The 10889-nt window shown below is 47.7% G+C and overlaps 1 long non-coding RNA gene across 1 annotated transcript; it reads right to left on the bottom strand.

Annotated features, from left to right (window-relative positions):
• Positions 1–2731: 2731 nt before the first annotated feature.
• Positions 2732–9646, bottom strand: LOC149522250 (uncharacterized). The gene is made up of 3 exons (XR_016347387.1): positions 9306–9646; positions 7991–8103; positions 2732–6760 (listed from the first exon to the last, which is right to left on the bottom strand). It is a non-coding gene; the product is annotated as an uncharacterized LOC149522250 (long non-coding RNA).
• Between the last annotated feature and the right edge of the window lie 1243 nt (positions 9647–10889).

Raw genomic sequence — 10889 nt, 5'->3', positions numbered from 1 at the left:
TGCCAGTCAGTGAAATTAGCCTAGAATTAAAACCCAACATTATTTCCCATTACACTGGAAAGCAACTCTGTACCTTGTACTCCTGGGCAGCTTCCTGTACGGGCACCACTGTGTGAGCCTGGGATCTGTCACACACCACACAGATGGGAATTTGATCCTCTTCACAGAGCAGCTTTAGAGCCTTCTGGTGCTCCCCATGCACCCCGTCCCATCTTGCTCTCTTTGCTGCCTGGAAACTCAGCAGCTTGGCTAGTTCTACCATTTTTGCCAGCTGCCTGTTGGGCTGGAGGAGTCCCTGCTGCTCAGTGTCTCTGCACTGAGAGCTGAGAGGGGTCTGGCAGAAATTGTGCCCACACTTCAGAGTGACAGGGGCTGTGAAATCCTCCAGGCAGATAGGACGCGTTGTTTCTTTCCAGAGACTTTGCACAGGGCTCTCTGCAGCCATGACTACCTCTGGGCTGGGGAACAAGAGTAGTTTCACTATCCTAAGCTCAGCAATGTAGGGGCAGGTCCAGAGGGTGCATACTGTGGAGGCAGGAAAAGGGAATAAGGGAATTTGTGTGCAGCCATCTTGGTCTTGTTAACAAGAGAGCAAGAGTCAGGCTAAGTCTGTGGCCTGACAACGCGAGATCTGTAATTAGACGCTGCTTTCGCCTCTCGCCTCCATACGGAGATAAGGATAGAATGCTGACTCTGGTAGGGACCTTGAGATAAGGAGCATCTGGGTGGAACTAAATAACTGTTAGTCATTGGTGTTTGTAATGGGAAGGAGACTAATTGTTATTGTTATTGTTATATTTAATAGACAGTATATAAACTGCTTCATAATTGCTTGTATTCGAAGATCTGCCTCGGAGGGGGGGGGCTTCCCCCCCCGTCCGAACCAGTTTTTCCCTTGCTGCAGCTCGTAATAAAACTGCCTCTGGCTACTTGTTGCTTACAAACGCAGAGTGAGGACAATGTTTTCTTCCACAATTTGGTGCCGTGACTCGGATGGCAACGCCTGATTGAAGACAGCGACAGTGGCTGCAGACCATCCCCCTTCATCCCCATGGCGCCAAACGAGAGGTAAGAGACCTTTTGAAATCTCTACTGGGGTGTGGAGGAGGACTGCCTGTAGGGTCATCTGCTTCTTGTGGGCTCACGCCATCCGAACTTCTTGAATCTGCAACAAGGTCAGACGCAAAACGGTTCCGGGGAGGTTGTTTTGTTATCCCCGAGTAGGCCTAAGTTTACGCAGTGCTGGGAACTGCTGTGGTATTGGTGGTGCCGCCCCGGGTACGGGAAGAAGGTTGTATTGCGTCCGGACATAAGGCACCTAGGTTTATGCAGTGCTGGGAACTGCTGTGGTTCTGGGGGGAAACGTGTTGTTTGCCGCCCCTGGGGGAACAGTATTGTTTGCCGCCCCAAATATGGACGAGGTCCATAATGAGAGATGCATCTAAAAGTGGGAAAATTTCTGTGTGAAAAGCATGCTGAGTGTGAATGTAATGAGTGGAGTGTGAATGCCGCTGCCCAGGTCTCTGAAAAGTAAGCTGATTCCAGCCGCAACAGGGCTCTCCCACAAGGGAGTTCTGAACGCAAGGGGGGTCAGCCGAACCTCGAGACCGAGCAGATATGTGAGGGAGTGACGACTCACCTTATTTCATGAGCTGCTGATAAGGTCTGACACTCTAGACCCAGCAGACCCCTTCTTTGGAGTGTGTCCATTTAGTTTCCTATAAGCCACTGAACAGACGGGGAGTGGACAGGATGCTCCCCTTGAATGACTAAAATGGATGGGGGTCAGTCTAAGCATACCCCCCCAGACCGCTGAAAGGCACCCCTGCGTACTACATGTACGTGCATCATGGTCCAAGGACCTGTAAGCATTTGACAGATTGACAGAGAAAGAAATTAAAGCCCTGAGGGATGAGATTGAAACTCAGAAAAGCAAAAATCCACCCTGCAGTGAGAAATGTAACTTACACGCAAGTGCACAGCCTCTCCCAAGCTTTGGGAGGAATTTGGCCCAACATTACCCCCTCTACTCCTCTCTATGCCCAGCCCTATATGGGCCCTTATCACACATTACTGAAGATAGAGAGGAGGCACAGAAGATAATTGAAAGGTATCAGATCTTCCCTTTGGAAGAACAGGCTCTAGTTACAAATCTGTCCGATCCAAAGCAAAACACTGAGTTTTGGAATAGACTTGACAGCTTGTGGGAAGTATTCCTCCAAATTCTCAAGGAAGGAATGCCTGCCGACCATCAAGCCATATTGGCCCTAGGCATTTTGGTTGGAAACATATACACAGAACACAACGCAAGAGTAGGAAAGGGCTGCCAAGCAACTTTAGGAGATTCTCAAGCCCTTGTTAGCGAATAGATAACTACAGCCTCTCTGGCTGGAATCACAGGCTACCCAAGGATGTTTCTCAATGCACAAGTGGGGGCCGTCCAGAAAAAAAAACAGTTAAAACCTTTCCCTCACACAGTTATAATTAGCTTGAGGGCGTGGGAGGACGTAACCTAAAAGCCACCCTAAAAGCCAACTAGTGGGAATTGAATTTGAAGATGTAATCACTAGAAGCTAAATCTGCCCTAACAAGGAGACACATTCTGCAACATAAATCTCCTTACAGAGAATGGTCGAGTGATCCACCCCAGAGTCAGCAGCATAGATCAACTGCTGCAGCATGGATGTTATGAAAACCCTATACTGAGAAGTTTAAAATGAGTAATAGCTGACTGCAATAATACACATTTGGATTTACCTATAGAAAAGAATTAGGAGGTGTGGGGGCTAATGGGAAAGCTCATCCTCCTTACCAAATTAATACTGGACAAATATGTGTCATTGGGAAGGGTCATTTAGCAGGAATCAGGACAGATCATAAGAAGGAATTAAGCGATTGTTGTAATATATGAAGGGAAACCTGTTTTAAAAAGTGACTCCTTGTTTCTTGCAGCCTTTTTCAATAATCCAGGCAAAGAAATAATTAAATTTAATTATTTGACTACAGACACTTTTGTTAAATCTGCAAAAGGAAAATAAGGAATTCTATTGACACTTAACTGGTTAACTGTATAAAAGAATGAAATCTATACATTCAATCCTTAAGGTTAAATTTACTCTTTAAGAAAACAAATCTTTGTTTTAAGAATCCAAGCCCTGAAACTTCACTGTGTCTTTGTTCAAGGCTGAGTTGATAACACTTTTGGCTTGCGTTCAAATCCAACATTATATGTGAATACAGGCTGCCTGGCTATTTCAAAGGAATATAAAACACCTGTCCCCTCAAGTAAATTGTCCAAATACAAACAAAATATTTATAAGCGCCCATTTAACAAAATTTAATGTCAATATTATTATTACTATAGTCTTAATAAGTAACACTGTATATGATTCTTTTCAGGAAAAGAAAAGTTTTTGCTTGCTGGAACAATAACTAACCAATACCTTGTGCTAAGGAGAAGCATTATAGCTTCACACATTAAGCCTAATCTGTGGTACAAGAGGGAAACTGAGGCATGCCACTGTTGGGGAGGGCTAGCAACTCTAGAGGTAATTCGAGGGAGTGGAAGGTCACGAGTACCGATGAAGCGCCCTTGTTCTCGTAAAGTTATAGCTCACTCGCCCATGGAAGTGGTAAGGAACTAGCTGTAACCGATTCCCCTAACAGATCTTAGGCAGTATTTTAAGTTATAATGGACCACCCCGACGGGGGTAGAAATGTTTTTTTGTCTTTCAGATCATCAGAAAGCACTGGTGCCAGCTGAAGAAAAACAACAAACAACAACGACAAAAAATCATGGTTCTGTGTCATGACACAATAAGTCTGTGTTCTGTCCAAGTTTGTCTTGTGTGTCTTAATTGTAATACGTATTGCAAATATTGTTGTGTGTAGGATATTGTTTTAATGAAAGGATAATTTGAGAAAAGCAGAAGCATTAATTTAAACCATCAAAATTAATAATTGGGCCCAATCAATTGGCAACTTTAAAATTCAGTGAAAGGATAATAGTTTGGAAATTGTTTAGGCTAGGAGAATGTTAACAATGTCTCCACAGGTGAACAAAAAAGGAACTGGAAGGAAGCAAGGAGTGCAGCACGTGAACAGAAGGACTGGGAGTGGGTTACCAGCCCTCTTCCCCCACCGGATTGGTTTTGCTTTAATGGCTACACAAATGAAATATTTAGCTTCTGCAAATTTGCACACCAACCATAAAAGTGGTTTGGCCAGAGATAATAAGAAATCTATAAGTAACAACACGGGCAAGTGGGACATCAGCATATTTAAGTAAAGATGCCCACAACAATGAGGAAACTAGTAACCTCACCATTGCAATAACAGCTACTTGCCCTGCTACTCGTTGGTGCCTGATGCCTTAAAAGGCCTCAAGAATTATGGAATTGCATGGGTTCCTATTAACAATTAAACATCTGTGAACCATGCTTGGTCCTATAAGAGAAACAGTGACTCTAGTCAATGTAACCTCCTTCAAGTCACATACATAGAACAAATACACACTAATAGCAATGGGGAATTCATGGCCTTGGGCCACCCCTCATTCACATTTATTTTGTTTATTGTAACAACATGAACACTACAAGGACAAAGAATACACAGTCCTCTGAGTTAAAGTTTGTATGGAATATTGTGGGAAAGAAGCTAAACACTAACATTAGGCTACTGAAGTTGGACCTACTGACTCCCACTGGGGCTTACCACTTAAAGCCCAGACAAAGGTAACCCCTTAGGCATGGCTGTTATTTGTTAAACAATGGCCATTGCTAACTTGCCCTCATTTGGATATTATTAACCAGGTTCTTAAGGACAAAATAGAGCCTCCCAATTGTGCATCATGTCCTGAACAGACCTGTCCCAGAACTAGGACAACTGTCACTGGTCCTTACCTTGGTGATGTTCCACACTGGTATAGACCAGCTGTGTGCTAGACTGGCTAATCAAATTGGCAAGTGCCTGATTAGGCAATGAAGGGGCTTAGCGGATACCATCGCAGATTGGTTTGGGCCTGAAAACTCTGTCAGCAACACTTATGTCATAGCCCAGAAATTGTATGAGAATCCAGGCTGGTAGATGCAGTAATATCCAGTACCCGTAAAGGCCTAGACACCAGCCAAGCCAACCGATTGATCCTGAATAGTTTGAAGGATCTGTCCAGCTCTGTGTCCATTTCACTAAACCTAACCATATATTTGGACCAGAGATTAATTGGATTGTTAATTAATGGAACTAAATTAAAGGTATTAGAAGGCCAGTATTGAAGACTAGGATAGCTTTGACCACCCAGCCCTTAGGGTGGTGAGTCCCCATCTCCCCCGTGCCTACCCATGGGAGTGGAGAAGTAGAGAATCCATGATGACCCAAAGGCCCACCTGGACAGGGCATAGTATAACAGTTTGTTTTTGGCCCCTCTGGGGATTCCTCACTCAGATCAGATCAGAATGGTAACCTCCCTGCCTGTACCAAAGCAGGAGCATATAGATAGATCGAGGGCATCACTTATTCTGAAGGTGTGGGAGCCTCCCTATACCCAGGGATTGTTGCACCCACTTTGATAAGGAAATTTTATGTACCTGCCCATTTAACATCATGACGAATCTGCCTAGGTTTGATGTGGTTGTCTCAGAGAAACAAAAACATCAAGCTGGTCCAAATAAACGGTACCTACTGGTGTTTGACAACCCAGACAGATCACTCCATCCTGCCCCTCTACATATCCGTCTGTGTGTATAACAGCCCCTCGCCGGATGATCCTTACCGTTGATGGAATGCGGCTCTATCACACTTCGGCAGTGATGAGTAACCTAACATGAGATTCTGAGTGGCACGGCGGAAGTAAGTACCTAGAGGAGGGTTTACCGGCCCTGCAGGCAAAGATCGAGGAGTTGGTGGCCAATGCCCAAAGATATGTCGGGGCTGGCCGTCTGAGGTACACACAGATAGGGAAACACCGTGGACCATGCCAAACACCTACCTCTGCAGCACTCAACCAGGCAGTAGAGGTCAAACCTATAATCATGGGCAGCGCCAGTAAGGCGATGAAATATCTTAAAGATGGAGTTGAATAGTGTGTGTCAAATTATGTGGGAAGTTTCGATTATAACATTTATAACAGTGCTGGTGCTGTACTCGTACTTCCAGAGTAAATTAAAACCCCTTAAATTGTATTTAACCTGGTGGGTTAAGGAGAACCCCAAAGTCAAGAGAAAGGAACTATAGGAGTAAACTGAGGCAGTCCATGGTATCTTGCTGAGAACTGACAAACTCAAAGTATTAGGCCAGATTGGGAAATAAAACAGTTCAACAGTTACTGTGACCCTGGTTCCCCTGGCAACCACATTCCAAAAGAGCCTCACTTTGATAAGGCTGGTACCAAACAACCAAACAACCACGCTGGATTGTTTTTACAATTTGCTTTATTCCTAGGAAATAACCTTGGTTCCAAAGGAGCTAGCTGGCTTTTAGCTCAGAGAATAGAGACTCATATGTCCATCAGTGAAAGACTGCTCTAGAAAGACCTTTACCAAGTTTTGCTAACCACCAACACTGCTGTGAAGTGCCAAGAACTGACTGTTGGCCAATGCTTCTCGCTGCAAAAAGATCCCTCCATCTCGAAATGATCCTACCCCGATTGCTGATAAGCCTCTCTCTTCTGGTCCTGCTTTCCTACCTGCTGGACACCAGAAGAACCAAAATATTACAGGGTGATGTGCTGGTAACCTCTCCCCTGCATGATGCTGAACCACGACTGTTTCAAGAAAAAAAAAAGAGGAAAAGTTCACTCCTCTGACACCAGCAAAGCCCAAAGATTTGTGACTACAAAAGGACATTAAGAACTGACCTTGGTGAAAGAAGCAAAGTATTGTATATTGCCAAGGAGAAACTTGTGGGAGTGGTTTTGGTTTCTCCCTTTGATCTGGACTCTGTGCTTATGGACAGGTACTATCAGCATGTACCTGCCCTCCCTAATTTGGTTACTAATTATGATATGTTGAATGATGTTACTAAAATTATAGAACAGCCCCATCATAGAATTATATTGGGGATATTAATGATTATATTGCTTTTGCTTATTAAAAGTTTCATATTTGATTGTTGTTGTAAGGGATGTGGTGGTAGAGATAGCTTTTGTGTTTGTGCTAATTGTGTAATGTTTAATGAAGGTAAAGGTTTGGAGGGATAGTTGTGCTGTGGGCACAAAAGGGGGGATTGTGGAGGCAGGAAAAGGGAATAAGGGAATTTGTGTGCAGTCATCTTGGTCTTGTTAACAAGAGAGCAAGAGTCAGGCTAAGTCTGTGGCCTGACAACGCGAGATCTGTAATTAGACGCTGCCTTCGCCTCTCGCCTCCATACGGAGATAAGGATAGAATGCTGACTCTGGTAGGGACCTTGAGATAAGGAGCATCTGGGTGGAACTAAATAACTGTTAGTCATTGGTGTTTGTAATGGGAAGGAGACTAATTGTTATTGTTATGATATTTAATAGACAGTATATAAACTGCTTCATAATTGCTTGTATTCGAAGATCTGCCTCGGAGGGGGGGGGGGGGCTTCCCCCCCGTCCGAACCAGTTTTTCCCTTGCTGCAGCTCGTAATAAAACTGCCTCTGGCTACTTGTTGCTTACAAACTCAGAGTGAGGACAATGTTTTCTTCCACAATACGTGATGTACCAGCACTGATAAAAAAAAATTAAAAACCCCAAACGCTTTGCTCACCCATTGCCCATGCCAGGGCCTCTATTGGGTACCCTCAGTCAACTGCCCCACCCAGAACTCCATCTCTGCGCCATTCATGTCAGGGCCCCTCCTTATCCTGTGTTCAAATCATTCCCCCACATACTCTGCAGTCCTCTCTCACACTTCTGTGTGCCCCAGTTCATATCCAGCTCTCAGCTACCCCTCTGCCCCACCAAGGGTGAACATCAGGAAGCACCAACAACCTCTCTCTCCTGCCCCACCAAACCATGTGCCCATATACCTGTGGGACCTGTTCGCTGGGCATGTCCCTCCACATCCCACCCGTCAGGAGGCACGGAAGGGGCAGATTCTGCGGCTATGGAAACACCAGGCTGGGTAGGAGTCACTGATGCACTGTTAGATTGAAATTTCTTTTTCAGTAATTCTTGAGTTCACTTTTCACAATGGCACAAAAATGAGCATTTTTGTCCCTTTGTTACCAATCTGACTTTTCACAGGTGCAGGGAATGGGGGTGTAGTAAAATATAGTAAAGACTATGTGTGCTTCTTCCCCCTTCCATTACTTAAGCTTGAAACAGCACATATCATTTAGCTAATTGCGCATGTTTTAGAAGCTGTAGTAAAAAGGGGAACTAGCTGTTTAGACCCATTTCTCAAGGACTGGAGTACACGTATTACTTGAGTTAGGGAAATTTGCTAATTGCTATTGCTTAAGTAAGCTATACTGGTGGTTGTTACTGAATGGAATAGAGTTGAAATATGCTAACCAATAACGCGGCAACACGAAGCTAAGGTAACAAATCAAGACGTGCCAAGTTAGATAAGAAAGTTAAAGAAAGTATAAAAAGGATGCTTAGCCAACGCTCAGGGTCGGCTCTGCTTTGAACATTGAGTTCCTTAGCCGTACCTTGGTTGCAACCAATAAACTTGAGTTGGACCCAGCCTGAAAGTGTGACTCTCTTCTTGGGGTAAATCAGACTAGCCTCCAAGGGGACGAAACCAGCAATTTATGCAACGGGGGGGAGGGGGAGAAGATAGGTCACTGGCAAGTCAGACTACAATCCATGTCAGCAGGATTCCAAAAGTTAAGTCTTTATCGCCAGACTAGCACCATCACCTCTCAAAATATGCAAAGTCTCCGGCCTTAAACGGAACAAATAAGATTTCAGGCAGCGTTATTGCTGCACATGGTGTTTCAAAGAGGCCCTGGCCTCAGGCTCCACCCGTTTTGTAGCTCCCCTCCCTCTTCCCCTGCAAGTGCCAGGTGAGCAGTGCAAGGGCAGATACATGGATGCTGCCCCCTCCCCCCCGAAACCTCAACTCCCCCCCCCCCCCCGCTCCGGGTCACGCTCAGCCTGCCCTTGTGACCGCAGCAAAGGGGGGGGGGCAGCGACCAGGTGATTAGTGTCTCGAGTATCCCGGCAGCATTTACTCCTCAGACAGTCACGAGACCAGGGCTGGGAGCAGCCAGCCCCTCCCTCGGGGGGGAAGCAGGCGCCGGTGCGGGCGGCCCCTCCGGCAGCCAGAGATTTGGGTAGCAAGGGAAACCCCCCCCCCCCCCAGCGACGTGACCGCCCGGCCCCCCCTCGATCCACCTCGCTCTGCTGCTCCGCTCGCCCTCCCGACACGGACCGGAAGCGGAAACTCCCTGAGAATTCGCCCCGCAGGGTGGGCGGTGCGTGTGCAGTAAGCGGGGGGGGGCCCCCGACCCGCCGGACGCGGCTGCGGGCTCCGTTCAGGGGCCAAAGGCGGCGGCCGGGCGGGGTCTGAGCACTGGCGCGAACGGGAACGCGCGGGAAACCCGGAAGAGCCGGCGCGGACCAAGGACTCCGGTTCCGGCCCTTCGCTGAGACTGGGGCTGCCCCCGCCCCCGCCGGAACCGGCTCCCGCCACTTGAGCAGCAGCCGCCGCTGGACCCAGAGCCGCTCGCCGAGTTCCAGCCCCGGTCCGCGCCTGCGCGCAGAGTGAGAGCAGCGGCTACTGCGCATGCTCAGCTCGGGGGCTGCGCCCTAAGCAGCGAACTTGCGACCAGCTGCTGGTGCTGCTCCGGGCCGGTGTGTGCGGGGCGCGGCTGCGCGGGGCCGACCCGTCCGCGGTGTTTGCAAACGTCCCGTGGGGCGGGGGCGGGTGTTTCGGGGGCATCTCAGGGTCCTTGCCAGGGCTGGGATCTGACGGGCAGTACATGCCCAGGGACTGAGCAGGGAGGCGTTTCCCTGCGGGGCCCCGCGCTGTTGCCATCCGGCACTGACTGCGCTTCCAGTAGCAATGGCTAGTCCATGGGAGCAGGTGCTAGGCAGCAGCTGGTGACTTGTTTCCTCCGCTGCCTGCCCATCACCTTTTGCATCCTCCCTCTCTTGCTGTCTCCACCCTGCCTCTTCAAGCCCCCTGCTCCTGCATCTCTCCCTGTGGGGCATGGCCCTGCCCATGTTCTGCCCCAGGGAAATGTGATTCCAGGTACCAGCAGAGGGGGGTGTCCTCCCTCCTTGCCAGAGTGGGCTCAGAGGAGAGCACCAGAGTTAGCTCTAGGGATGTAATAGTCTAGTCTATTATCAGTTAATTGATTAACCAAAAGCGTATAGGTTAATGCAGTGGTCTCCAACCTTTTTAACCACAAGACTGCTTTTTCAATTTAAGTGCAATGTGAGAGCTACCTCATACCCAAATACCAAAAACTCTGGTCATCTGAAGAAGTGGGCTGTGCTCACGAAATCTCATGATAGTCTATAAAGTGCTACCAGACCATTTGTTGTTTTTTAGGTTTACCAAATAGCCTTGCCCATCCGCCCCTTCTTTGAGATCCCTGCCTTGCTCCACTCCTTCTCCGAGACCTCACCCTGATCGCTCCCTCCCTTTTCCGCCCCTATCCTCACTCACTTTCATCTGGCTGGGGTAGAGGGTTGGGGTGCAGGCTCTGGTCTTGGGTCAAGGGGTTTGGAGTGCGGAAGGGGCTCTGGGCTTAGCCTAGGTTGGGAGATGGGGGTCCAGGAGGGGTTTCAGGATGCACAGTCTGGGAAGGAGTTTGGCTGCAGGCGGACTCACGTCTGGGGCAAGAGATTGAGTGTAGGAGGAGGCTCAGGACAGGGACAGAGATGCAGGAACCAGCATCTTAACTCAAGCACTGTTTAACTCAACACAGCTTCTGGGTGTTGGAACAGTGGGGTTAAGATAGGCTTACTCTT

Source organism: Pelodiscus sinensis, chromosome 19 (genome assembly GCF_052426305.1).
Source record: "Pelodiscus sinensis isolate ZL-2025 chromosome 19, ASM5242630v1, whole genome shotgun sequence".
NCBI lineage: Eukaryota > Metazoa > Chordata > Testudines > Trionychidae > Pelodiscus > Pelodiscus sinensis.
The sequence above is the reverse complement of the archived record's forward strand: the minus strand, read 5'-3'. Positions and strand labels throughout refer to the sequence as shown.